Raw genomic sequence first — 27,016 nt, forward strand, 5'->3', positions numbered from 1 at the left:
TGTATAATCTGTGCTGTAAGAGGCTGGCTGGCTGAGCGGCCACCAGCAACAGCCCCTGGGCCACGCCTGCTCCACCTTCTCTGCCCCCTTAGCCTGGCCGCAGGGGCCACCCTCCCATCCACCTGGCCGGCACTTTGGGCCACCGTCCCACCCCATCCTCACCCCCCCATCTGATCAGCTGCGATTCCCATCAGTTCACCCGCAAAGCACCTGGCCTGCGGGGCCTCTCCCAGCTGGCTGCTCTGCCAGGCATCCTTCCCTTCTGGGTCCTGGTCCCCCTCCAGGTCCCCCTCTACCCTACAGCCAGGCACCTTCCCCAAACCAAGTCTGGCCAAGGCCTCGCTGAGCCCCTGGGGCCTTCAGGCAAAGCCTTCCTGGGTCTACCTGCAGCCTCATCTCCCCCCACACCCCCGCACCCTTCACAAGCAGCCAGCCCTGACCCTGGAACACCCACCAGAAACCCTTCACCCTTTTCTGTGTGATGGACTCCTACTCTTCCTTCAAGATGCCACTCAGACGTCACCTCCTCTGGGAAGGCCCCCAGCTCCTCCCCAATCAAGGTCACTTCTGCTTCCAGATCCCTACAGCATCCCATCACCCCCATCTGTATTCATCATCACCACCAGGTCCGGAGCTGCTCCCCACTCAGGCTGGCATGGAGCAACAGCTCAGGAATGCCGGGCAAGGACTGTGCACCTCTGAGGCAGAAAATCACAGCTCTTGGAAATACGAGTGATTTTGTGAACAATCTGGGTTTTCTTCCCAAGAAGCTCAGGTGAAGGAATTTAGGCTCAACTTTGAAACACACCTTGAATTTGGAAGTAAGGACAAAAATCAAAATGATAGCTGGAACGACAAACCTTGAACAAGCATTTACCAGGTGCCAAGCTCTTTGCAAGAGTGAGTTCATTTAATCCTCACGACACTTTACATAGGAAGAAACCAATGCTCAGAGAGGTTGATAACTTGTCCAAAGACACACAGCTTAAAAGTGGCTGTGCCAGACCTTGAACCCAGGCTGTCTGGCCCCAAAGCTGTACACTGGAGCATCACAGAGAGCTGTCCTTCGAGTGAGGACCCTGCAGTGCAAAGGGATTTGCCCCAGAATTCCCTGGCATCATTGAGGTGCCTGTTGAGTGTGAGGAACCCTATGCCAGAAGCCCAGGAGGATTCGACACAGGCCCTGTCCTAGTGCTGCACCCAAGGAAGCGAGACTGGTGGACGGGGACCACCAGCCGATGGATAGGCAAAAGCTGAGGCTCTGTCCAGGACCGCCTGCCAACACCATGCCCCTGCGGGTGGCACCGTCCACTGAGGCTGACCAGGATGCGGGGGGAGGAGTTGGCAATTGTACATTCTTCCCCTAACTCCTCATTGCAGAATTCTTTACGGACAATCAGCTTCGTGCCTCACACTGCAGAAGGCCGGGAGCTGGCTTCCACCCCAAACGAACTGGGTGTCCTTCCCCCGGGTCTGGCACCTCTCATATAGCCTGGCCAAAACCTGCTATGTACCCACCTGGCTCCCCGCTCAACCATGACCTCCTCCAGGCCAGGGCCAGGCCTCACGCCCCTGGGTCCCCAAGTCCAGCTGAGCACGTGCTCAGACCCCTTGCTGATGGGAAAGGATGGGTCCAGGGAACCAGGCCAGCATCTGGAGGGCAGCAGGCTTGAAAGGACTCAACAAGGCACCCACAGGGTCGGCCCAAGTGACCAAACCCAGGCTGCTGGGAAGCATCCCCGAAGGCAGATGGGAAATTGAGGCCAGCAACTCAGAATCCTTGAACTTTAGCATCAGGGATGCCAGGGCCAAAAAGAGGTTCAGCTGCCTCACGCCAGCATCCCCCCCGCCACGTTGTCAGAGGGAACGGCATCCTCCCGATTCTTACAGAGGAAGAGGTGAGCTGCCCAAAGCCACTCTCCACGGAGGGAGAGGGCCCAGGTCTAGAGCCAGGTCCTCTGGCTGCAATGCTGCCCGAAGCCTCAGAGCGAGGCCACCCCAGGACCAGGTGGACAGAGTAGCAGGGAGGGGATGTATTCAGACAGCAGTGGGCCTGGGAGTGCCTGGGCTTCCACGAGCGCCCATGGGGAGCTGACCCAGTCGGGGAGCGGGGTGTCCCCTGCAGGGACCACTGCGTCACAGGCCTCGTGTTCCACAGATCAGCCACGGCCCTCCCCCTCCCCCTCCCTTCCAGGAGAGGAAAGCAGCAGACAGAGCCGAGAGGCTGCGTAAGTCACGGGAATTACCGGAATTAGCACAATTTCTGGGTAAACACCAGGCGCCCAGGGTCCCAGGAAGCCCAGCTGGGGACAGCAGAGCGGGGCCTCGGGTCCCCAGACCTCAGCTGGCGGCCTGTGGGATATGCTGGGGGACTGCCCATGGGCTCCACAAAAGGTTCCAGAAAAGAGGGGCTGAGAGCACAGCGCCCACGGGGCAAGGAGAGAGTCAACACCTCCACGTTACCCGGGAGGCCACGCTCCTGGGCTTCTGCCCGGGAAAGGGGGGACACCGGACCTGCAGCCAGGAGAAGCTCCCTTCCATTTGGAGCTGCACACAGCACCCCTGCCCCCCAGGGTCTCGGTACCCCTGGGGGTGCTGGCAGCACCCTGAGCCTCTGGAAACACTCCTGGTCCTTCCCCTGCCAATTCTGACGCCACAGGTTCAGGCACAGGGCGGGGGGCAAAATATCCAAACTTTAAAAAAAAGCTCCACGGCTGTTTCTGATGCACAGGCAGGTTCAGCAGAAACTACATGGGGTGCTTCTAAGATTGCTTCCAGCTTCCAAATAATCGGTAAGTTCCAATTAAAGCAAATGAATGGAAATAAATGTATTTTTATCTCTGTTAATTTGGAACCGGAAGTTGGTGTTTCCCTCCGACATGAAGGTGGGTAAAAGGCATAGTGCCTGTGAGCCTGCCACCAGCACAAGCCACAGGTGTGCTCACATCCCGTCTTGGGGCATCACCTGTGCTCACCATGGTGCTGCGCTCAAGGTCAAGGTCGGCATTAGACACCACCCCCGACCTTGCCAGTTGTGCCAGCAAAGCACATCTATTAAGCTATGATCGCTGCAGTCAGGACAATTGGCCTCCTTCGTAATCCTATGCATTTTATTTTTTTTACTGAAGTATAGTTGATTTACAATGTTGTGCTGGTTTCAGGTTTTTAGCACAGAGATTCTTTTCCCTTAAAGGTTATTACAAGATATTGAGTAGAGTTCCCTGTGTTATACAGTAGGTCCTTGTTGGTTATTGTAAATACAGTAGTGTGTATATGTTAATCCCAAACTCCTAATTTATCCATCCCAATCCTATGCATTTTATCCTATGCATTTACAGCATTATTCTGAGGAGGGGGCCACAGCACAGCAAAGATGAAGAACTTGGAGTGAAAGGACGGGCTTGAAGAATAAATTAATAATCAGAGGTCTTCCCTGCTGGCTCAGTGGTTAAGAGTCCGCCTGCCAATGCAGGGGACACGGGTTCGAGCCCTGGTCTGGGAAGATCCCATATGCCGCGGAGCAGCTAAGCCTGTGCACCACGACTACTGAGCCTGCGCTCTAGAGCCTGCAAGCCACAACTACTGAACCACACACCACAACTACTGAAGCCTGAGCGCCTAGAGCCCGTGCTCCGCAACGAAGAGTAGCCCCCACTCACCACAACTATAGAAAGCCCACGCGTGGCAACAAAGACCCAACGCAGCCAAAAATAAATAAATTAAATAAATTAATTAATTAAAAAAATAATCAGAGGAGAATGACCAAATCGCTCTGAACCCTGCAATCCCACCAGCTGGCTGCTTTGAGCTCTCCTGATGAGTGAGTCACAGGAATGAGAGCAGCTTCCCCAGGCGAAATCAGCCTCTGGGAGAGAGGTGAAACCTCGCTTCCCAGCGATCCTGGCCACCTCGGGGCCCTGGTGTTCTCACCTCCTGTCTGATCTCACCCGTGCGGCACACTGCCTGGGCCCCACACGCGTGGGCACACACGAAGAGCACACACAACCTACAGCAACAACCATGACCATGTACACAGTCACCTGTGTGAGCGTGGGCACACATATACACACTGTCACACGTTCATACAGGGCCACCCACAAGTGCACACAAAGTCACATACAGATGCACACACCACATGCACGCACACACACATACACGTATGTGTAGAGAGATACAGACACACACACACACATACCCTGGATACACATACACATAATAAACACCCGGCCAGCCTTGATCATAGACTTATTTTTGTGATCAAATGAGATAAAACACGTGAAAGTTCCTGGAGTGAAAAATGCGTCGCCAATGCAACACTGATGAAAGGTAATAATAATTAATAATTGGGGTTTTTAAAATTAATTATTTTTTTGGGGGCTGCGTTGGGTCTTCATTGCTGCACGCGGGCTTTCTCTAGTTGCAGCGAGCAGGGGCTTCTCTTGTTGCGGAGCACAGGCTCTAGGTGCACGGGCTTTAGTAGTTGTGGCACGCAGGCTCAGTAGTTGTGGCTTGCGGGCTCTAGAGCGCAGGCTCAGTAGTTGTGGCACATGGGCTTAGTTACTCCACGGCATGTGGGATCTCCCCGGACCAGGGCTTGAACCCGTATTCCCTGCATTGGCAGGCGGATTCTTAATCACTGCACCACCAGGGAAGTTCTGGTAATGATAATTATAACGACACTGTAACTAAAAAGATGGCAGCAGACTCTCTCTCTCATGGCCCCAAGGTCCCGAGGACTCGTCAACATCCTCCCTGAGTGGATGACTGAGTCTTTCCATCTCCCGTCACCTCAGTGTTGCCACCTAGAAAATGGACATTCTAAAGGGCGCTCCAGACCCTAGGGACAGCCGTCCGCACCACAGTGCCAGGGCAGCCACGGGAAAGCAAAGGGCGTCCTAGCCCGTCATGCTGAAGGCATGAGGGAGCCAGACATGGGCTTCGGCTCAGACCCCCTGGATCAAACTGACACTCGCTTTCCCATCCTGAAGGGACCGGGACGGGGGTGAGGGGAGGGTTCCCCAGGACGGCGCCAAGCTGGGGACGCTCTGCTTGCCCTTCACGGCCAGGGACAAAATAATCTTCTTTTAAAATGTGTGTATTTTCCTCTCCAGAGTGAGAGACGCTGATGCTTGGGCCAGCGCAGTCCACGTCAGTGGTGTGTCCAGCCACGCGGCTTTCCCTCTCTGAGCCTCCGTCCCCTCCCCTGTAACACAGAGCATCCTCCCTACTCCCAGCATGGTTAAGAAGGTGGTCAAGCTTCCCCGCAGGGCCATGAACACCCTGCAGCAGTGGCTCTGCAAACATAGGGTCCCCAGTGGGGCTTGGCCCAAGGCTGGCCAGGCAGGCGAACCCCTACAAGTGGGCACCCTTTTCCAAGGAAGACAGGATTGGGGGAGACCGAGGTTTAGTGAGGAGTTGTGCCTCTGGAGTCTCGGACACACCTCTGCCGCGCCAGCCAGCCAGCCTGGCTGCCACAACCCCAGCTGCTCCCAGGAGCTTCAGGTCAAAGGCCTCCCCTCTACTCGCTGTGGCCAGAGGCGGGCACCATGCAGAAACCACTCTCCTAGCGGGGCACCTGCTTCTTTATCGTTCCTTGAATGTATTTTTCCAAGTAGGAAAGCTCCCTCATGTGCCCAGCCCCTGGGCTTGCTGGTGCGCCGGAAAACAGATCATGACCCCAATGCACTGACTTGCTGGGCCAGAACAGCAGCCAGGGAGGCCCCAACGATGGGAAATGCAGCAGCCAGGCTCAGATAAGGGGAGATGGGCGTCAGGGGGCCCAGAGCTGGGCAAGAGGCTTTTTCTTTCCGGAAGGGTGTGGGTAAGAGCTCACCCTTCAGATGGCATTGCAGCTTCCACTCCCTTGCACGTGGTTTCACTCCCTGAAAATACCAGGTCATCTCCATCCCCCTGCCTCTGTCCCATTGCTTTCCTGCCCAGAACATTCTCTCCTCCCTGCTCTATGCAAGGAAGCCACGCTTTAAACCTTGGGAAGCCTGCCTAACGCCCTCCCACCTGAACCCTAGTCAGAGCCAACCCACCTCCTGGTGCTGCTTCTGAGACTTTGACAACACCCCCTGCACACGTCAGCAGCAGCCGGCACCTTCAGCGGGGGGGGCACACGGGGAGGGCAGACTCTGGAGAAAGGTCCACGTTCGCATCCCAGCGCTACCTAGAGCGATGAATAAGAACTGAGTCCCCCCAAGCCTCAGTTTCCTCATCTGTAAAATGGGGATGACAACGGCGTGTCCCTCATGGAGAGGATTAAGAACACAGGGCCTGGCATATACAGGGGTTCCGACTCAAATGCCCACCACGTTATCCTAGCTGCAGCCCCAGCGAGACCACCCACCTGTCTGCCAACTGGGGCAGGAAGACCTGACCCAGGAGCCCCGGCACCGGCAGCAGGCCTGTCCGAGACTGGACAAGGCAGCCCGTGGCCCCCCTTCCTCTCCATCCTGACGCCCCACCACAGGTGTCTGGGCCTCTGGGCTCTAACGTGCAAACGCTCAGGCTGGCACCTCTCTGGAACGTGCCGTCCTGCCGATTCCAAATGCTGCTGTCTGTCCCCTTCCTCCGTGGACAGGCCCAAAGCAGCAGAAGTCCCGAGCAAGGCCCGGGGTCTCTCCCCGCCCCACCCCCCCAGCAGGCGGCCAGCAGAGGCAGGCCCAGCTCGGCCCCTGGGCACGCTGTCTGCGAGGTGAACAAGGGGTTTGCTGTGCAGCCGCCAGGCCAGACCCAGATATTTTAACAGCTGCATTGTGTGCTTCTGAGGCGCGATTCCTGAGCGGCGGCGGGGGAGAAACAAGCTCTGCCTCTGCCCCAAGGAGGAAAAACAGACAGCCCTGGGCAGGCTGCAGGCCGGGGAGGTGCCCACCCGCAGGGGCCCGGTGGTGGAGGGCACGGCAGGAACAGGCCTGACGTACGGGCATCACCGGCACCAAGGCCCCTGCCAGGGCCCCTTCATCCGAGCCTGGGGACGGGCAGGAGTCAAGGACAGAGACCCAGTGAGTGGAGAAACCCCCCAAAGGAGGCTCTGAGGCGGGAAGAGGACCAGAAAGGCGGGGAAGTGGCTGCATAACAAGGTCCAAATACTCTGCATGGCACCAAGGCCCCACTCCGGGATCTGCCCCCGTCCACCCCTCCAGGCTCACCACCCCCCAGGTCCACCCCGAAATCGCCCAGTTTAACACACTTCCAGCTCTGCCTGCAATGCTACTTCCCCAGAGCCTGCCCTGCCAGCCCCCCACCAGGCCAGTTCTGCCTTGCGCCCCCCGAGGGCAAACTCCCGCGTCACTGTATTCTTTTATTTTTTTTCTTTTGGCCACGCAGCCTGTGGGATCTTAGCTCCCCGACCAGGGATCGAACCTGCACCCCTGCATTGGAAGCGTGGAGTCTAAACCACTGGACCGCCAGGGAAGTCCCAATGTGGCTGTACTCTGAGTACCACTGCCGTGCCCACGCCCGTTATGCCGGCCCCGGACAAAGGCTTACTCCACGTTTGATGACGACTCAACACACAAACTGAGAGAACCTTCCTCTTCTCCTAGCCTCACCTCAAGCCCCGTTGCCCACAAGGCTCTGGGGGGCTCTTGGGACCCAGCAGCACAGGGGAGGTGGACGACAGCACAGGCTGGCTGTGAGGCCAGGAGGGGGGCTGTCAGCAACCCCTAATGCCTGTCACAGGCAGTGTTTGCCAGCTCAGTGATGGAAAAGCTCTTGAGGGCAAAACCGCTACTGGCATATGAACTGCACCCCTTCCCTTAACGCGTAAACCCTTGGGAGGGAAGGCTTTGCCATGGACAGTGCCGAGGACCCAAGTGTATGGAAACTTACCTCCTGTGCTGTAAGCGCACACCATTTTCAAGACAAATAAAAAATTGAGTGTTTGTTGGTTAAAAGTTGCTTTCTGAGCCGTTACGCATCCCAAGGAGCTCTTTGCTCGTAGTGGAACTGCAGGCTGGGGAATGGCATTTTGGAGTCAGAGGCACGGTACAGGTGGCTTTCCCATGTCCTTCTAATCATAACCCAAACCACGGCCCCTAGGTGCAGGGGGACCCCGGCCTCGGCCCAGGTCTGGGATGGCGGGGGTGGGGCCGTTGCAGACCCTGGACAAATCTGTCCAAACATCTCGGCGCAAGCAACCAAAGTCACAGAGGCTCTCCTGAGCAGTGGCCTGGGCAGCGCTGGCCCCCAGCTGGGTGGCAGGGGCAGCTCTGGGCTGGCTGCAGGAAGAGGCTAAACTTGTCCAGAGGTGGAGAGGACCTTGGTCTGATTTCCCTGCTTTAGGCCTGCTGAGGACCCTTGGAATCACGAGGCTGCCAGGCAAGGAGCCCCTCTAGGGCCCAAAGCACATCTTCCTCTGATCCCAGAGTCCAGCACCAAGAAAAGCCTCCAGAGGTCACCTGGTAACGTCCCCTGCCCAGGCAGCTCATACACAGAGCAGCCCCTTCCTTGCCAACGATGCAAAGGAACTATCACGAGGCTCCTTAGCAGTTCATGCCTCAGCTGGCTGGCCTCAGCTGGCCACATCACTCCCCTGAGTACCGTGACTCGCTCGCTGTGCAGCTCTGGGTAAGTGTCCCCCCATCTCTGGGCTCAGCGCCCCACCAGCGAGATGGGCAGGCAGGACCCCCCGGGGAGTGTCATGTCATGCCACAATTGGGTAGAAACAGGAATTTGGGCACGTGGGGAGCACAGACAGGACACAAGTAAACAGACCGCAGCCACCTGCATCCACGTACCAGCAATTGTATACTGAGCACCAACAACCTCCTAGGCCTGAGGTCTCCCTCTCCGCAGGTGGTGCTGGGCCTGGGGTAGGGAGCAGAGCAGGTTGGGAAGGGCTGGCTGCAGATCTAGGGCAGCTGCTCTGCCCTCAAGGCTCTGGGGGAAACCAGGCCAGTGGGTGGGCCGGCATCTCCTGCTTCAGCCTGCGCAGCACCCTGCTCTGACTTGCCCGGCCACGGCCTTCCCCACATGGCCCAGGCGATGCCCGCACCCAGCTCTTCCATCGGTGTCTCTGCCAGACTCAGCCACGGGTTTTCCCCAGGCTGTGCCAGCACCACCCTGGCCACTGAAGCCAACAGGAGTGTCCCGCCTTTGGCTGGCAGCTTTGCACACCTGCTAAGCTGTCCCTGGTGGGGCGGGGACCCTGCCCAGCCAGTCCCCACCTCTCCTGGGCTTCCTGCACGCCTGGGAGACCACATGCCCGCACACTCCCTTCCCGTCCCCTGGCCGTCACACATCACAGCCCTAACCGGTTGTCTGGGCCCTCAGGCCTGGAACCTGACACCCACCCAGCCCTAGGTAGGTGGGCTGCAGCCTGAGCACATGCCCACTCAGGGAGGCCAGGGAAGTCCCAGGGCTCCAAGGCTCAGGACAAGAGTGAGATCACCATTTCCCAAGGGCCCACTGTGTGGCAAGCCTGGGCTGTGACCTTGATCGCAAAGGTGAATTAAACACAGCACTGCTCTCCCAGAGCGCCCAGCCAAGGGGGGACAGGGCTAAAACGAAACAGACAGTGACAATGAGAATACGCTTCCTGATAGACTAGCTCAGGAGGCCACAGGGGGCCTGGGCTAACCTGAGGGAGGTCAGGGAGGGCTTGCTGGAGGAACAGGTGTATAAGCATCTTTAAAGGGAGGACAGGCGAGGTCCAGAAAGGTCTGCTAAAGCAGATGGAGGGCAGTGTCTGGGCAGCGAGAGGGAAGCCTGAGGCCAGTGTCCAGCAGAGGGTGAGTACTGACCCTCAGAGCCTGTGGAAAACTGCACATCTGGGCACAGGGAACCCCCAAGGCCCATGCCCTCCCTACCTCTTCAGCCTTGTTCCCACCAACTCAGACCTCATCCTTCACACTGTGGTGTTTCCAGAAGTCTGCAACCCCCAGACACTGCCTGTCAGCCTCTGCGATCATGCTCTCCCCACCCCTGCCCAATGAACTCCTATTTACACCTTGAAGCCTAAGGCCAGCACCACCTCCCCCAGGAGGGCCTCCAGGGTTCCCACATCACACAGCGCTCGGGAGACACTTCCAGTCTGCTTAACCATCTCTCCAGGTGGTCTGGCTCTTTGACATTTGCTCCCAGCCCCTGACACACTGCCCAACACATGGTCAGTGTCCTACAAATATGCAATGAGTGGGAGCCATCAGAGTAATAAACCCAGCGTTCTGAAGTCAGCCATCTTCTAAACCGTCCCCTACTACTGCCTGCCACACAGTCGATGGCTGTTAAAGTTATTTAACTGTCCCTGAGAGTCTGACAGAAAGATGCAGCCTAGAAGGTGTCTGACAGAACTCACTACCTGAAATTCTACCATTAGAGAGTCACTTCTCTGGCTAAAAAAAAAAAGTCACCTCCTACTCACTACCTGAAATTCTACCATTAGAGACTCACTTATTTGAAGCTTTTTCATTTTTCAAGAACAGCCTATTGAAATGCAAAGTGCCCTGGGATAATGTCAGGCCTTAAGTGGCTGTCATATAAAAAGTTAATGTCTCTAAGTAGAAGGGAACAGGAATGGAGCAGGCTGGAGGGAGGAGGCTGGAGAGGAGTGAGGGGTGCCAAAATCCCTGCACAGTTTGCTGATGGCTGTCCTCGGCTCTAACCGCCAATCCACACTCTCTTGATAAAAAGAGCATGCCTCTCTGCTTGTCCCCGCACTTCAGCGCTTCTTGGCATGACACCATACGCAGAATGAAGTGGCTTTGTAGTGTGTGCTGCTTGTTCTTCCCCCCTCTCGATGAAGCTCTCCAAGGGACACTCAATCAAGCTCCTTTTGTTCCCAGGGCCTTTTGAAGGCTTCCGGAGAGGAAATGAGAGGACTCTTTAAAGCCCAAGTCTACTCGCAGCCCCGCAAATCAGTCTCCCTGCCAGTGCCGCCCCCCACCCCGGCCTGATGTGTGAGTCGAGGTGCCACGGGTGGGCTCGGCTCTGGACTCCTGACAGCACCACCCCCGGGAAGATGCTCCAGGACGTCCCAGCCCATTGTCAGAGACCAGGGTGACACGCAAGGTTCCTCAAATGAGGCGAGTCCTCCAAAATGGCCAGAAGCCACAGAGAAGGTAAAGGGTTAGGTGCCCCCGGTCACAGGACTGTCACCCACCGTCGTTACTGGGAGCAGGGTACCCGCCCCAGGGCACATCGCATGATTGGGAGGCTTTGCGTCTGGACTTTGGGTCCACACGTAGAAGAGGCACTTCTGAACCTGGGTCCCACGACTCCTTCCACAATGTCACCATACCCAGTCTCTCCAATCAACCACTACAGATGCGGACAGAGTCCACCAAGGGATCCCACCATGTGGGGAGCCCCACAAGGTCCCAGAGGTCCTCAGAGATCCAGTCACCAACCTCCCATCCGACTCAGGAATCCTCTCCAGCAGGTGAGAAACTGGGGGTGAATTTGACCCCCAGGGGATGACTGGCAATACCCAGAGACATTTTTTGTTGTTTCCAAATTGTGCTACTAGCTGCTAGTGGGTAGAGGCCCGGGATGCTGCTAAACATCCTGCAGTGATCAGGACAGCCGCCTACAACAGAGAATTACCCAGCCAAGTAGAGAAACCCTGATCTAAAGTACTCTAGACACTTCATGATCCAGCCTCTGCGTGATCACCCCCCGGGGGTGGGAAGCTCACCAAAGGACAGGCAGTGCCGTGAAGCACCGGATCCAAAGCCCGGGTCGGCCTCTTGCCGGAAACTGGGGGCACGTGACCCAGCTCCTCCTTACTTTAGAATCGCTTGATGGAAAACGGAGCCAAGAATTTGATGTTCCAGGGCTGTTACGAATGATCGTGATTTCACGACTACGAAACATCTAGACAGCGCCTCACAAGCAGAAGGCACTTAAAGCAAAGGAGACCTGCTGGGTGGCGTGTGGCTTTAGGATGTACCAGGGAGCAGAACTGCAGCCAGCCTGACTACTAAAAGCCCACCACCTGCAGGAAAGCATCTGCTAAGCCCCTGGCCTGCCGCGGACCAGACCACGTGCAACATGTCCCCCCATCCACACTTGCAAAGCCCTGGCAGCCACCTCCATGTTAACAGGAGGGAGATCGTTTCTAATACATTGTATTTTAGCAACACAGTGGAAGAGTATTGCAGCTATTTTAGGTCACTGTTATGAAGACAGAAATGTTTGAGATCGTGCGGGAGGTGAAAATACAGCAAACTTGAATGCATCCCATAACTCCAACTGGAGAATAAACTGGAGACAATATATAGGAAAAAAACTCTTGTGTTAGGATGATGGGACTTGGGGTCATGCTGGGTTCTGGCAATGTTCCTTAATGTAAAGTCATACTGCTTTTTCCGTTAAAATGCTATTTAGTAATGAAAATAGAGAAAATGCCGGGAGACGTTACAAATCTAGCCTTGCTTCTAACCACGAAGGATAGGGGTGTAGGAGTAATCTCGGAAAGTGACCAGTTTTGAGGAGGCGTGGCCTCCCAGGCCTCAGAAAGAGGGCTACTGCTCCCAGTGCCCCGATGGCAGCAGGGCAAAGGAGGACGGTCTGCCCGCCCAGCTCCTCTGCCGGCAGAGAGGAGGTCCCTTCAAGGGCCACCAGAGCAAGCTTCCCTTCCTACAACTTCACTCTGAATCATCACCACCTTCCGCTTACAGAGGAGACACTAGGACAGGGAGAAGCCAGGCAGGAGACGCAACCTGGGGGTCTCGGCACTTTCCATTCACAGCCCCCACGGGGTCCAGCATCCACCAGGGTGTCTGGCTTCCCATCCTAAGTGAGGCCCCTCTCCTTCAGAGGCCAGGAAACTGGGCTGGAAACCTCCAGGCGGGCCCCAAGTCTTGGGCAGCCCCAAGATGAATTTATCAGAAATACTGTGAAAACGGTCTTCAAAACCTCAGTCTTCCCCTGCATCTCCCCTCCCACCAAGGGCCCACTCCAGTCATCCCCAAAGGAAATGTTTAAAAGCCCAGAACTGTGCCAACTGCTTTGCTTCTCCTGTGGCCCAGAGCACCCAAGCCAGAGCCACTGAACCATCCTTGCCCGTGACCAAGGCCCCACGAGGGCTGGAGTGCGGCCAGGTCGGGGGAGCCTGTGCTGAGACCCTCCGAGGTGGAGGTGGACCCTCTGGACCCCTGCCTACCTTCCCACCAGGAGAGACAATGGCCACAGAGTGCTGGGCGTGGAAGGGGCCAGAAACCGAGCAGGAGATCCAGAAAAAGCCAAGTGGAGAAGATTTGGGGAAGATCCGGCGGGAGCTGATATTATAGAAAAACCCCAGCTTCCTTCCTCAAAGGGGACCGGACATGCCTTATCTCCCAAACCTGACGAGGGGACCCCAAGGGGGATAATGACTTGGGGGCCGCATGCCCACTCCTTGTAGAACAAGAGAATCATTAAGGGTAAAAGAGGAACCGCCAACAATGAAACCGTTTTCTTGCCACCAGCAGCCAAGCGCCCACCCATCCATAGCGACCAGGCACCAGCAAGGCCGAGGCCGTCAGCCTCCTTCACAGGTAAGAAACTGCCAGAAAGATCCAGCGCCATGCCCGGGTGACATCATGCCTCCGACCCAGGCCTCCAGGTTCAGGCAGGACTGCTGCTTCTGACAGGTACCGCCTTTCCTGAACTCCCCAGGATCCGCCCCACCCCCAGGGTCTGAAATCCCATCGCCAAGAGGCTACCTGTCTGGGTCCTGTTTTTCGGTTCCAAGAGGTTTGGCTAAAATGGCCACACCTTTAAGAGATCCAGAGGAAAACTGAGTTGGGGGATTCGTAGCTACTGAGCTCCTTCCCGCATAAGAGCCCCTTCCACGTCGCTGGTTTGCGTCTTGACGCCCACGACGAGGGTTCTGTTCTGATCCCCATTTTAGAGATGAGTAAACTGAGGTTCAGAGAGGTCAACAGTAAACTGCCCAGAGCTGCAGAGCCAGTGCCAGTGTGGTCAGGTTTGGCTCCAAAGTCCCAGCCCTGTTTCCCTGGGAACTCATCACACCCACCGCCCACAGGTGGTGTCCCGCACGCCTGGCCCCTCCACACAGGCCCTGGAAGCTGGGAGGGCCTGGCTCCTGCTGGGTGCTCGACTTTTAATCTCCCACCCCAATCTCCCAACAGCCCCAGGCGTGGGCACAGCTAGTGGCTCTTTTCCCAGACGAGGAAACGTGGCAGAGAGAGGCTTCTGCCGAGAGCCAATGGGGAGTAAAGAGACGTGTGGGGGACACGTTGCAGCCACTCAGGACTCGGGTGCATCGGGAGGGGGCGGAGCCAGGTCCAGGCCCGGACAGCAAGGATGCCTCGCTGCGGTCAGCAGACAGCCTGACAGCTGTGGGGTGGGGGGGTGGGGGGGGTGGGGGGGTGGGGGGGTGGGGGGGGTGGGGGGTGGGGGGGGTGGGGGGGTGGGGGGGGTGGGGGGGTGGGGGGGTGGGGGGGTGGGGGGGTGGGGGGGTGGGGGGGGTGGGGGTGCGGGGGTCACCTCGCCAGCCTCCGGAGACGTAACATTGCTCAGAAACACGTCAGAAAAGCCTCCAGAGCCTGATACCGTGTGCTTCACTGGGAGAGAGGAACCGGGCCCTGGGAACCTCTCTGCCACGACCGCCTGGAGAACTCACATTCCGCTCCGGGCCTCTGTTTCCACATCTCCAGTACTTCCGTGCACCCTCCAAGCCCCCTCGGGCTCGGGTTTACTTGCTGGAACCGAGGGAAGGGAAGGAGCGTCTGAGCAGGGCGGGCATGGGGAGACATCAGGGGCGCTCAGAGACAAGCCTGCAGGGGAGCCCGACCCCTGGCCCCTTGGGCTCAGCTCCCAGGGCCTGGGGAAGAGCTAAGAGAGAGCCAAGGTCTGGCTGCTGGCTCTGTTCCCGGCATATTTGGGGTCTGTGGGCCAGGCCCTGGGGACAGAAAAAGGGTCCCTGGAGCCTGCCAGCCCTGAAGCCTATCCTCGGAGCACTCACGGCAAGGCAACACCCACAACAGATAGGAAAGGTAAGACAGGTGCTGAGAAGTGCAGGTGGCAGGGGACAGCCAGGGACCAGGCTGCACAGAAGGAGAACAGGGGCCAGAGTCTGGATTTGACACGGAAGGAACTGGGAGCCATTGAAGGCTTTGAGCAAAGGGGAGACAGGATTAACATGCGTTTATACGGTGAAGCTTTGCATCCTGATACCAATGCTCCTTGACACTTGGCAACCAATGGCATATTCTAGATGGCCTTTGGGTCCCCCACAAGCCCCTTCACTTTACCTCTACTGGGCCAAGCCCCTGACCTTGCAGTTTCTGAGCCCTTCAGGAGGTATCCAGTTGTGAGGGTGGATTGAAGGGCAGGTCCACCAGCGAGTGTCACTGTCATGGTCACTGTCACGGTAACTCCTGGTGAAGGACGGGCAGGGCCATCCCGCCCAGAGCATGGGGAAGGCTCACCGGAGAGGGACCATCGGAGAGGGTTACGGGGATCTGAATCAGGGGAACAGTGTGCTCCTAGTCGGAGGGGACAGCTTGGCCAGGGCCAGGCAGATGAGGCCCAGCATTGCCACCTACCAGCTGGGGGACCTCGGCAGGAGGCTTCACCTCTCCGAGCTGAGGTTTCCTATCTGTATCCGTCAGTAACTCCATCTATTCCTAGGGCACCAGGGCCTCCGCGTTCGTCATCCCCCTTGGATCCCGGGACACACGCCTGCGGGGAAATCCATCTTCCTGCTGGAGAGGTGGAGTGAGTGACAGCCACCCCCACGCCCCTGGAAAGACCTGCAGCGTCTGCTTTGAGCAGTCAATCTGTCTCTCTCTTTATCCCTCTCCCTTATCTTCCTTACTCTCTTTCATTCCTTTTTTTTCCTCTTTCTTTTCTCCCTTCTTCTCCCACCCTTCCTTCTTTCCCATCCAGCAATGGGACAGCCCACCAGGCCCTGCGTGTCCGTAGAGACGGCCGTCTGCTTAACAGAAAGAAGGAACGGAAGATGACACAAGGCTGGTGGCTGCCAACCTCCCAGCCGGAGCCCAGCAATTAGACCTTGGTCTCAACACGCCTGCCTCATCCAAATCCAAGGAGCGTCTGCTTTCAGGCTGCTAAAGGGTGTGTGCGTGTGTGCATGTGTGCGTGTGTGTGTGTCCACACCAGGCTTCCCTTTTCATGATGCTAAGTAAGACCTGAGTAATAGATGCCTTTCTGAGAACTGAGAAACCCCAAGATATTTACGTACTACGGAGAAATAAATGTTTTGCCGAATCCACATTCCTTCCCCATGCAGTGATGTCTACGGGGCTGAGAAAGGATGCGGGTGTTGTTTTCTTTCCCCACTTGCCTAAACACAAACACACCCGTGACACAACATACACACACAAACACACGCTGACCCCAGACAGCACCAACCTGCGCTCCAACAGGTGTGGGCAGGAGAACAGAGGCGGTGGTTCCAGGTCTGGGATGCAGCCCAGCGGTTAGGGTCATACCCCAGCCCTGCCCCTAGTTCGCTGTGTGTCCTTGGTGAGCTGGCTAACGTCTCTGTACACAGTGAGCTCGATAACATGGTACCCCTGGCTCAGAGAAAGCCCTCAGTAGATGCCAGATGCCAACGATGATTATTATTGTTGCTGCCCTGCCTCCACTCTCCTGAAACAGGCCACGGAGACCAGGGCTCCGCGCAGCCCCCACCTCTATCACCTGCCCTGGGAACCTGGCAGATAACCCACTTCGCTCCCTTAATTATCTTCTCTGGCTGTGTGGGCGGCAGCATGAGCTCCTGCGACTGAGTCAGGACAAACAGGGGAGCAGTTTGAGTCACAGGAGGGGTGGGACGTGGCCAGGAGACGACAGCCAGGAAGCTGGGAGGCTGAAACCAGTGCCCCACGACGGGGGAGGAGGCCAGGAGGGGAGGCCAGGATGGGGAGGAGGCCAGGAGGGAGGCCGGGACGGAGGGGAGGCCAGGACAGGGAGGAGGCCAGGAGGGGAGGAGGCCAGGACGGGGAGGCCAGGAGGGAGGCCAGGATGGAGAGGAGGCCAGGAGGGAGGCCGGGACAGAAGGGAGGCCAGGATGGAGAGGAGGCCAGGACAGGGAGGAGGCCAGGACGGGGAGAAGGCCAGGAGGGGAGGCCAGGACAGCCCACGCCAGCCCCGGTCTCTGAGGACGGGGACCAGCTGGCTCAGGAGGCCGCGAGGCTGCAGGAGGGGACCCATCAGTCAGCCAGGTGGGCCTGCCTGCCCCCTCCGAGAGTCTCTGTGCTCTATGCCCCGCTCACCCTGGGCTCAGGTGCCCTAAGCTGAAGCCCAGATGCACTCCCCCGCGTCCCCCAAACAGCGGGTCCACTTGGAGGAAACGTCTGCTTGAGACCCCACATTGTATCTCCAGCCACCACTGTGCTCCCCTGCCCTGCCCCTCACTGGCCGTGCAGGGCACGGGCCTGCAGACCCACGGGGCTCAGGGGGCCTGCAGGCCCCGCCCCCGTCTCCAACCCACGCTCCGGGAGATGCAGCAGCCCCACAGCTGCGACGGGGCCAGGACCCGGGCGGAGAGCGGGGGGCACGGGACCCCTGCCCCCAGCCCCACCAGCACACACTCACACGCATGCACACAGACTCATAAACTCCCCCAGCAACTCTCACACACGCTTACACACATACACTCACACGATCCTTAAGCACACACACTCACAAAGTCACACACACTTACACACTGGTTCATGCTGGCGCACTTATACACACCTGCACGTGGACCTGCAGTCACACATTCATTCACATTCACACACAGACACACCCGACAGAGCCGCCCCCAGCGTGGGACCCCCGGGCCCTCCCAGCCAGCACTGCTTCTGCAACTGCTGGGGAGGGGGCCGGGTGCGGTCCCTCTAAAGAAAGAAGCTTCACAGCTGAGACAGGAGGGGGTTTCTGGGTGGGAGAGGCCCCAGGTTCTGGGGCAGAAGGGACCCTCCTTGCTCAGGGCTCCCGGTGCGGCCTCCAAGGCCCCCTGCCCGCCGCACAAGGGCTGCCCCAGAGCACCCTTCCCTCCCGCCCCCAGTAACCCTTCTGCCCCTTCTGGGAGAAGGGCTACCAAGATGCCTGCCCACCACGCGCCCACCCCAGCCTCCACGGCCCCAAGCCGGCCATTTCCTGCTGACGCACAGGTGGCTGGATCGGGGGATCAGAGCCCAGCGGTGAGTCTGGGGTCTTGGCCAGGCCCCTTGCGTCTCACTCTCCGTCCACAGGACCCAGCAGCCACCCAAGACTCACTGGGCTGCAGCTCCCCGTCCCAATCAGACCCCACCCCCACCCCATGCACACAGGTCTAGGGCAGGGGGCAGGCCCAGGGGTCTGCTGGGAGCACAGGGAAAAAAGACCCACCCACTCCAGCCACCCGCACGCTGGGGCGAGTGAGCAGCCTTCCCGGGGCAGCTGGCGGGCAGCGGCCAGGCCTCCAGGACCAACCTGGGACCAGCCCTCCCAGAGCAGCCCCCAGGGGCCAGGACTGCATCTTGGTCCTTTCTGAACCCTTGCACGACCCCTCGGCTGGGTGGGCTCATGGAAAAGGCCTCCTTCGAGTTTTCTGAAGGAGGGAATGCCCAGGTCTCTCCCATTCTAGAACGTATTACACGAAGAGGCCTCCTCTGAGTTTTCTGAAGAAGGGAACGCCCGGGTCCCTCCATTCTAGAACGTACTTCCGCTTACAGCTCCTTCATCTGCCTCTGCCCCCCTCCCTCTCCCCCACCCCCCGCCATGACTCCGCTATCTTTGATACCACACTCCCAGCCCTCTACCTAGTACTTTCCAGCTGAAGGGGAGCCTCTCACCAAACTCTCATCTTCCAGGTGGGAATCTCAAGCCCAGAGAGGGGAAGACACTTCCCTGGTGCTGCACAGCAGGGTCGGCCCAGAACTCCCCTCCCCCTCCCAGCAGCGGCGCCTCCCTCACAGCACATCCAGGGCTCAGGACTGGGATGGGGGTGGGGGTCAATGAAATGAAAGAGCCAGGAGGCCTACACCCACTCTGACCTGCCCTGGGGGTGCCTGGGTGTCCATTCCCACATCCCCCAGCCCTCCCACCACCCAGCCTGTGTCAGCAGGGCCCCCAGGACACAGCCCCAGGCCCTCCAGGACGAGTCACAGAGCACAGGCAACACAGCAGCACAGCGGGTGCCTGGTGAGGCAGATGGGGGAGCCCCACAACTAGAATACAAGGTGTGCAGATGGCCCCGGAGTGTTTGCTGGGAGGGGGACCCCAGCTTTCACCAGCGTCTCCATGACCCACTGCCAGAGATGGTCCCAGACCAGAGCCCTGGGTTCCACAAACACTGACTACCTCCTTCACATGCACACACCTGTCCTACCTTCTCAACACCTGTCCTACCTGACCTCAGCCGGTCCCTCCCAGGGCTGGAGGCTGCAGGCCTCCCCTTAACAGGTGACAGAGTGGAAACACTCAGGCTTGAGTCAGACAGAACTGGATTCCAAAGCTAATAATAGTACCTCGCACCAGCTGCGTAACCCCTCTCGGAGCCTCAGCTTCCCCCATCTGGAAATTGGGTATAACATAAACCACTCCACACTGGGAGGATTAAATGTGTCCACATGTGTCAAGACAGGTGCCCAGCAGGTGCTCAATGCCATTGCCTTCTCCCCACACCGTGCCACCTCCCACCTGCCTGGCGGCTGCTGGTGCTGGCCTGGGCTCAGGAGCTGCCATTACTACAAAAACTAGCACCTGGTTCAGTCCCATCTCAGAGGGCTTGCGGGGTTCCTGTCTCACTAACAGGACAGTCTGAGCCCCCAGGCAGAGCTGAGCCCAGGACAGAATTCGTACCTGCCTAGGCGACAGCATTAAAAAAGGCCCATGAGTCGAGTGCCGGGGGAAAAGGAGTGTCAGGGGCCCATGGGAAGAGTTCCAGGCGGCTGTTCCACAGTCGGCAGTGTCCCTGTCTCAGCCAGAGCCATAGCCCATGCCCACAAGGCCCACGCTCTGGGCCAGTGGCTCACACGGGGTCTGTGCAGCCTCCTGGTCACCTCGAGGAGAAGCACCATTATTCCCGTTTACAGGTGAAGCAGCTGAGGGCCACTTGCCCAAGTCCACAGTTAAAACCCAAGTCTACATACGGGACGTTCCAGATCCAGGCACTCCATCACTTTGCCCTCCTGCCTCAGAGGATCAGGGGCCGGCAGAGGCCCTGGTCTCTGTGCTGAGGGGTGAGGGGAGCAAGGTGCCCCCATGCCCCGAGGACCAGGAACTGCCCACCTGTGGGGCACGACCCGCTGCTCCATCACGGAGCCACCGCGCGGGCACAGGAGAACGCCCCCAGCCACCTCTGGGTAGAAACCACCGGACGGCACCCAGAGAGGTAAACTACATCCATAACATGAGCGTCACGGAGCAAAATTATTAAATGCTGTCATTTCGGAAGAAAATTAATTAGCAATAGCTGTAGCTGTCTCAAGTCTGCTGAAGCAGCGTGCATCTCAATTAAAACGTAATTGCCGCAGCTTCCATCACAGCAGGTTAAACAGTGTGAGATGCTGAGTAGGCGCCTGTCTACATGCGGCTTGATTCAGTGCGTGAATGCCCGTCATGGAAGGGGAGGCGGGCTGGACAGCAAGGTCTCTCCTCAGAACCCCGCGCCCGTGCCCGCCGGTCCTGGCGAGGGGCTGCATGTCCAGGCATAGAGATGGCAATGGAGGGTGGTTCCTTCAACTTCTGCACAGACCCACCCTTGGGAAAAGAGATTTTAAGCCTGGCAAGGACCTGGGTCTAGAGCAAGGATCCCCCACTTGCCATGCCTACCGGGTCATGCAGAGAGGCAAATAAGAAGCAATAGAGAGTGGTGAGGCTTGTGGCTAACAGGAGGCCCACTGTGGAGGGCAGACCGCCGCTGCTCCCCTCTGGCTGACTCTTCCCATGGGAGGGTGAGGGACTCAACAGAGTGAGGGATAGGATTTTTAGTTCAGGTTTCCCGAGTTTTAAAACACAGTAAAGGCCTAACCTAAGGGTTATCAGTATTTGACCTCTTATCTAGGAATTCCTGCACCTAAATACACACCAAAGGGTGTCATCATCGAAAGTAGATTAATGGTTGCCAGGGGATGGGGGGCTGACTACTCACTGGGTGTGGGGTTTCTTTTTGGGGTGAGGAAAATGTCATAAAGATGAATAGTGGCGATGGTTGTACAACTCTATGAATAACCTAAGAACTATTTTTTAAATTTTTTATTCATTTTTATTTTTTCTTTTAAATTTTTTTTATTGAAGTATAGTTGATTTACAGTGTTGTGTTAGTTTCAGGTGCACAGCTAAAAACTATGGAATTATGTGCTTTAAAAGGGTGAATGGTAGATGAAGTATATCTCAACAAGGCAGTTACAAAAAAAAAGAGGTATGGTTTTTACCTCAAATGCACCCAACAGCTGCCAGATTTTTCACCTGTGCATCTGTCACTCATCTTTCAGACATGTCTTGAGGGGCTGCTGGTACAGGGTGTCTCCAGGCCAGGAGCTGGGCAGACAGCAGCGGCGCCCTCAGCCCCACCCCCAGCTTCAGTGGAGGCTGGGGTGCTTTTCTAAATCGTCAGCTTGTGTTAGGGAGCTTCCTCCTCAACTCGGAATCAGGATGCTCCTCAGGGAAGGGTGGTGGCTGCTGGGGGCCAGGGAGCAGGGTGAGGCCCCTCTGGTCAGGAGCCCAGCCTCCCACATCCAGTCCAAACTCAGCTTCTCCACCACAAAGGTGGATCCGCAGCTCTGAGCCCCTAGGCTGCGCCACCAGCATCACAGTGTTCACGGCACCTGCAGTTCTGCGGACGCGGCCACTTGCCCCACCCCCTGCCAACTGGGAGCAGGCCCTGGACAGGAGAGGCTCCCAGAGGGTATGCACAAGGGATGAATGGTGATCCACATCTCTCTCCAGTGCCTGGCCCGGAGCGCACCCCCCGGGTGAGTGCAGAGGGAGGTGGAGAAGCAGAGGGGCCAGCGGGGCATCCGGCAGCACATGGAGCTTAGCAGCCTGGATGAGACACACCTACTTTCTCACCTGACAGGCGGCACCCTGCCCGAGCCATGACCCCAGGCAACAGGATGCCACACAACGCCAGGGACGCCGGGACTCTTCCCCACTCAAGCTACAGGCCTTGCCTTCCCTTTCCAGAAAAGCAGAGTCTCAGAACAGTGCCCCGCCTTGGTGCACCCCGCTACACTAATCCTGGAACCAACTCTATGGGCATACACTCTAGGACCTTCTCTCGCTCGCCCTTTCCCCCAAAGTACCCTAAAAATCTCACTCAGGCCTTCATAGCATCTGCACTCTGACCCACCTGTTCCCCTTCGAGTTAATCTCCCCACAGAGAGACCTCAACAGCTATTCCTACAAAGTTGCTTGCCACAGGAAAATGCAGAAGGCCAAAAGAGTGAAGACAATTCCAAATGGCCCCAAATAAGGGGCTGGTTAAGTAATCCCAGCATGTCCAAACAATGGAATACTAGTCACTGAAAATCATATTTACAGATTTATTTAATGCCGCGAGAAGGGCTTATGTTAAAATACCGAGTGAAAAAACCTGGGCTGCAAAGTTGCACACGAAGCAGGATGCTTTCACTGATGTCACCTACTGCGGGGGGTTGGGGGGCAGGTTCTGGAAGGAAACAGATCTGTCACCACGCGTCACTGCTGAATAAAGGCACTGTTGGGGCTTTTTTTCTTCTTCATGTATACTTTCCTGAACTTTCCACTTTGAGCCTGGGTTGTTCATTTATAATTATTAAAAATATACTCCAGACCATTTATCCACAGCAGAGACATTACTCTCCTCTCCCCACCACGAGCCAGGTGGCAGGTGCCCTGGAGCTGGGAGCCTCTGAGCCCATGGCCAAGCCTCAGGGCATCAGTGCAGCCCCTTCCAGCCACTCAGCCTGGAACTGGCCACTGTGGGTGTTCCTGGGGACTGAGAATGAGCCATTTCTACTAAAACATGCCCCTGCCATTTACTGAGTGCCCCCTGGCTGCTGGGTGTCACACCAGCCCCCCGTGGATACCAAATGAATGTGGTGTGCTGGGTGTCACACCCGTGGATACCAAATGAATGTGGTCTGTACCCTCCAAAGGCTTTGCTTAGTGGAAGCAAAAAACAAGGAAACCAGTAATTAACTGCAGAAAAGAACCTCAGTCTCTGGGAGCTGGGAAAGGAGTGGAGGAGGGAAGCCTTGGGTGTTACCAAGAGTTTGAACATTATCCCGGACTAAGGTGTGAACAAGACCGGCAGCGCCAACCCCGCTCCTGGCCCAAGGCAGACATTGCTAATCAATCACAGCACTTTTCCCAGCAGTCCTTGGTGGGGGTCCTTCTCCTGCAGGGGGTCCAACAGCCCCCCAGTCAAACTGCCCTGGCACAGGCAACAAACCCTCACCTGTGCAAGTGGGCAACGCGGCTTCTAAGGAAGGGAGTGACGCGGGTCTCTCAGGAAGCAAGGGGGGCCGGCAGCAGAGAGACCCAGCCGGAGACAGCTGTGTAAGAGTGCAAGCCCCGGAGTGTGCAGTCCACGAGCGATGCGGAGGGGACGAGGAGGTAGGGGACGGGGCCACACCACCCACTCTGAGCCCAGCTTCCTCTCTCCTCCTAACTTTGGGGCGGCCTGGCAAACTCAGCCCTCTGGAACGAAAGAGACCCCGCGCTTGGCCAAGCAGCTGAACGCACAGAAGGGCTGCACCGGGCCGCTCTCCGCTGGGACGGGCAGAAGGACCCCCAAGGCAGCCCCGGGCACCTGCCTGAAGACTCACGGCCCCCCAGCCGGCGCAGTGTCTGAGCCACTCGCTGAAGCAGCTCTTTCAGAGCATGCGGCCCCCAGTGGCACATGTCCTGTCTCCTCAGGAGGCTGCAAATGTCTTCAAGAAAGGGCATGGCCCTTGATTTACCCAAGGACTCTGAGTCGGAAGGAAGGGCCCTTGGAAACCAGCCAGCTTCACCTGGTCACCTTACAAATGTGGAGAGCCAGGCTCAGATATATGGAGCCGCCTGCCCGAGGTCAGAGCAGGCGAGGGCCAAAGCCAGAGAGGGCCCCGAGTCTCGTGTGTCCCGCTGCACGGCCTCTCTCCTGAGTCCAGCAGGGTGCCGAACCCAGGGAGCACCCAAACATTCCCTGACCGGCAGACGGATACGGGGAAGGGCAGTGCAGGATTGGTCCCCCTGCCTGAGCGCTGGCCCCGGGGCCGCTGGCTGCCACCCTGTGCGCCAGCCCACCCTTCGTGCAGAGCACACGTGGAGACGCTTAGTCCCGGTGGGGGAGCCGGGCCTCAGGCAGCACCCAAAAGCAGCACCCGCGCTGGGATCGCACGGCTGCCCTTGGGCTCGCTCGGGCGTGCTCTCCAAAGACATGCTCTGATTCGCCGCCAGGGAGCCCAGGTGGCCAGGCCAGACGAGGGCTCCTGGTAGGCTCTGGGCCTGGGCGAGCAGGGCCGAGACACATGTCAGCACCAATGCCTGGGCTCCAAACATTAACTCAGACTCAGCAGGTGGGAGGTGGATGGGTGTGGTGGGCCTACAGAGGAGGTCTCTTTCCATCTGTCAGGCAGATGGGGCCAGCGCTGATGGCCGCGCCCCAATTACTACTACTATAATCAGAGCCACCCGCAGGCACCCAGCACACGGCTGGGCGTTTCCCACTGGCAACCTTTCCAGATCCACACGACACTCAGAGGGCTCCCAGGCCCACTTGCAAGATGAGGAAACTGAGGGTCCCAAGACCATAGGACTTTGCACCCAGGTCCCGCCCCGCATCGCTCCTGCCTCAAACCACCTGCCCATCAGGCAGCACCTAGCCGCCCCCCAGCACTAACATCCCAAATGCAGGGCACTGTCCCGGGTCGCCTGGTCACTCACCAACGCCCCCGAGTGCCTTTACATCTGCACCAGGCACCCAAGGCAGGACCCAGACAGGGCTGCTCCCACCCTCAGCACATCCCTCGTCCAGCTGGGGAGACGGACCGGCGGCCCAGCAGCAGTACCGGACAGAGCGATGTCCAGGATGGGAGCCAATGGGGCGGGGAGGCGTGCCAGCAGGAGGAGCTGGCCAGGCCAAGGCCAGGAGGGGAGGAGGCCGGGAAAGCCAGTGACCAGCAGCACAGAGGGTGTGTGTCTGCGGAGGGGAGCGGGGCTGGGAGATGGAAGCTGAGGGTCAGCGAGCCTCTCATGGGGCTGCAAAGTCGCACAGTTCCTGGGAGCACCACCCATCGCAGTCCGTGTGAACTTGGCCCCGACCGGGAAACAGAACGAGCGCTGCTGGGGTCCACCAGGGGCCTCGGCCTGGGAGCAGAGCCTGCTTGAGTTGGAAAGGCCTCTGCCTGCAGACGACTCGGGGCTGGGAGTGGGCGGTAGAGCCTCTCGGCCCAGGGTAGGAAGGGCTCCTGCGCAGGCAAGGCTTACCGGCCCCAGCGACTCACAGACCCCACAGTACTCGGCTCAGTCAACCCCACCCCAAATCAGGCATCGGATCCGATGTCAAAGGCCAAGTCCTGCGCGCCCCATCCTGCCAGCTCTCCAAGACCCACCACCACCCAGCACCCTGGCCAAGCTGGCTTCAATTCAGACTGCTCCGGGCCACTCCCTCCCTCTGCGGGGGATGACGTCTAGAGTCTGTGCATTTATGTCTGTGCGTGCGCGCGCGCGCGCGCACACACACACACACACACACACACACACACACTGTGTGCACTCAAACTTCTACAAACTCCAAATCCACGCACAATCAGAAATGCACTCACCCGCAATGGATGCACTTACAAAAACACATGATAACAGACACACTCGCACATTTATAAATACCCACTGCCACACACAACATGCGGATGAAACAGACATGCCCTCACACAGAAGCACACGGGGCACACGCTTGGTGCACACACACGGGAGCACCCCAAGGGGCAAGCCTCTGAGCTTGCCTTCCGCAACTCGGGGAAATCGCTGCTAGAAGGCAAGCTCTGGAGTTCCGGCCCCACGGGTGCACTTGCCTCGGCAGCAGGGGGACAGGTGCAGACGGTCCCCCAGCCTAGCTGAGAGGCCGGCCCAGGTCTCTAGGACCCGGAGGGGGCTTCATGCAGAGACGAATTCCCAGTCAAGGGCCTAAATGCACAGGGCCCTGAGGTTCTGGGGGTGTCCCCAGGCCCCAGGGAGCCCTGGAAACTTCCACTCTGCAGAAGAAAGAGCCCCCTGGACTCGGGCAGTGCCGACTGCCCAGCATTGGCTGCAGGCTTGCTGATGAGTAGGGGGCGTGCTGGCTTTCGCCCACTTTACCAAGGAAGCTGCAGTGCTGAGTGCAAGTCTAAAGGCCCAGGAGCTTCTCCTGACTTCCCTTCATTCCTCCATCGACAGATCCATCCACCCAACCCTTCAATCCGAGTGCCGACTGTTGTTTCATCTTCATGACAAGCCTATGAGGCAAGAACAAGGACCTCTGTCCCATAGGCAGGGACAGGAAAGCACAGAGGGACACAGAATGCTCAGGCCACACTAAGTGACCAGGTCAGCCTGACACCAAAGTCAGCTCAAGTCACGATCTGCGCAGAGCAGCAGCAGAGAAGCGGGTTTCGTGGCCTCTGCCCTCTGGCAGTCTGAACGTGTGCATCTTCTCACGCGCACATAGGACCAGAGAGAGCTCCCTGCCCTCCCGTGGGGAGAAGGCTCCACAGGCCAAGCTCGGTGGGCCTCGCCAGGAAGCCCAGCTCCACCAGCCACTTCACTTCTCTGAACCTCAGTGCCTCCCTCTGTAGAATGGGGATAAATGCACCCACTGCCCAGGAGCACCAAGCCCAGAGCCTGGCCCCCAGCGGATGCCCAAGAAAGGCGTGAGTTAGGAACGCTACTGCCACTCTATCACCAGAGGTGCCACAGCTTCTAATAAAACAATACGCCAGTACGCGGTGCAGACCAAAGTAAAAAGACTTTAGTGGAGAACAGCCTGGGTGGGTCTGGGTTCCGAGAGGGTCGGGAGGCGATGGGCACGGGCTGAGCCTGGAGGCGCGGAGGCAGCCAGGGTGCCGGGGCCGACAGGAGAATCGCAGCCACCCCACCGAGCACGGAGGCTCTGGACGTGCCTGACAGA

General features: G+C 58.1%; 1 protein-coding gene and 1 long non-coding RNA gene across 2 annotated transcripts in view; one reads left to right on the forward strand and one right to left on the reverse strand.

Annotated features, from left to right (window-relative positions):
* The window catches only part of GLI2 (GLI family zinc finger 2), a 249,422-nt gene that overhangs the window by 187,782 nt on the left and 34,624 nt on the right, over positions 1–27,016 (reverse strand). The window lies entirely within an intron of this gene.
* Positions 14,446–16,191, forward strand: LOC117195480 (uncharacterized). Its single transcript, XR_004475195.2, has 2 exons — positions 14,446–14,948; positions 15,586–16,191. It is a non-coding gene; the product is annotated as an uncharacterized LOC117195480 (long non-coding RNA).

The sequence above is a fragment of the Orcinus orca genome, chromosome 7 (genome assembly GCF_937001465.1).
Source record: "Orcinus orca chromosome 7, mOrcOrc1.1, whole genome shotgun sequence".
NCBI classification, from domain to species: domain Eukaryota; kingdom Metazoa; phylum Chordata; class Mammalia; order Artiodactyla; family Delphinidae; genus Orcinus; species Orcinus orca.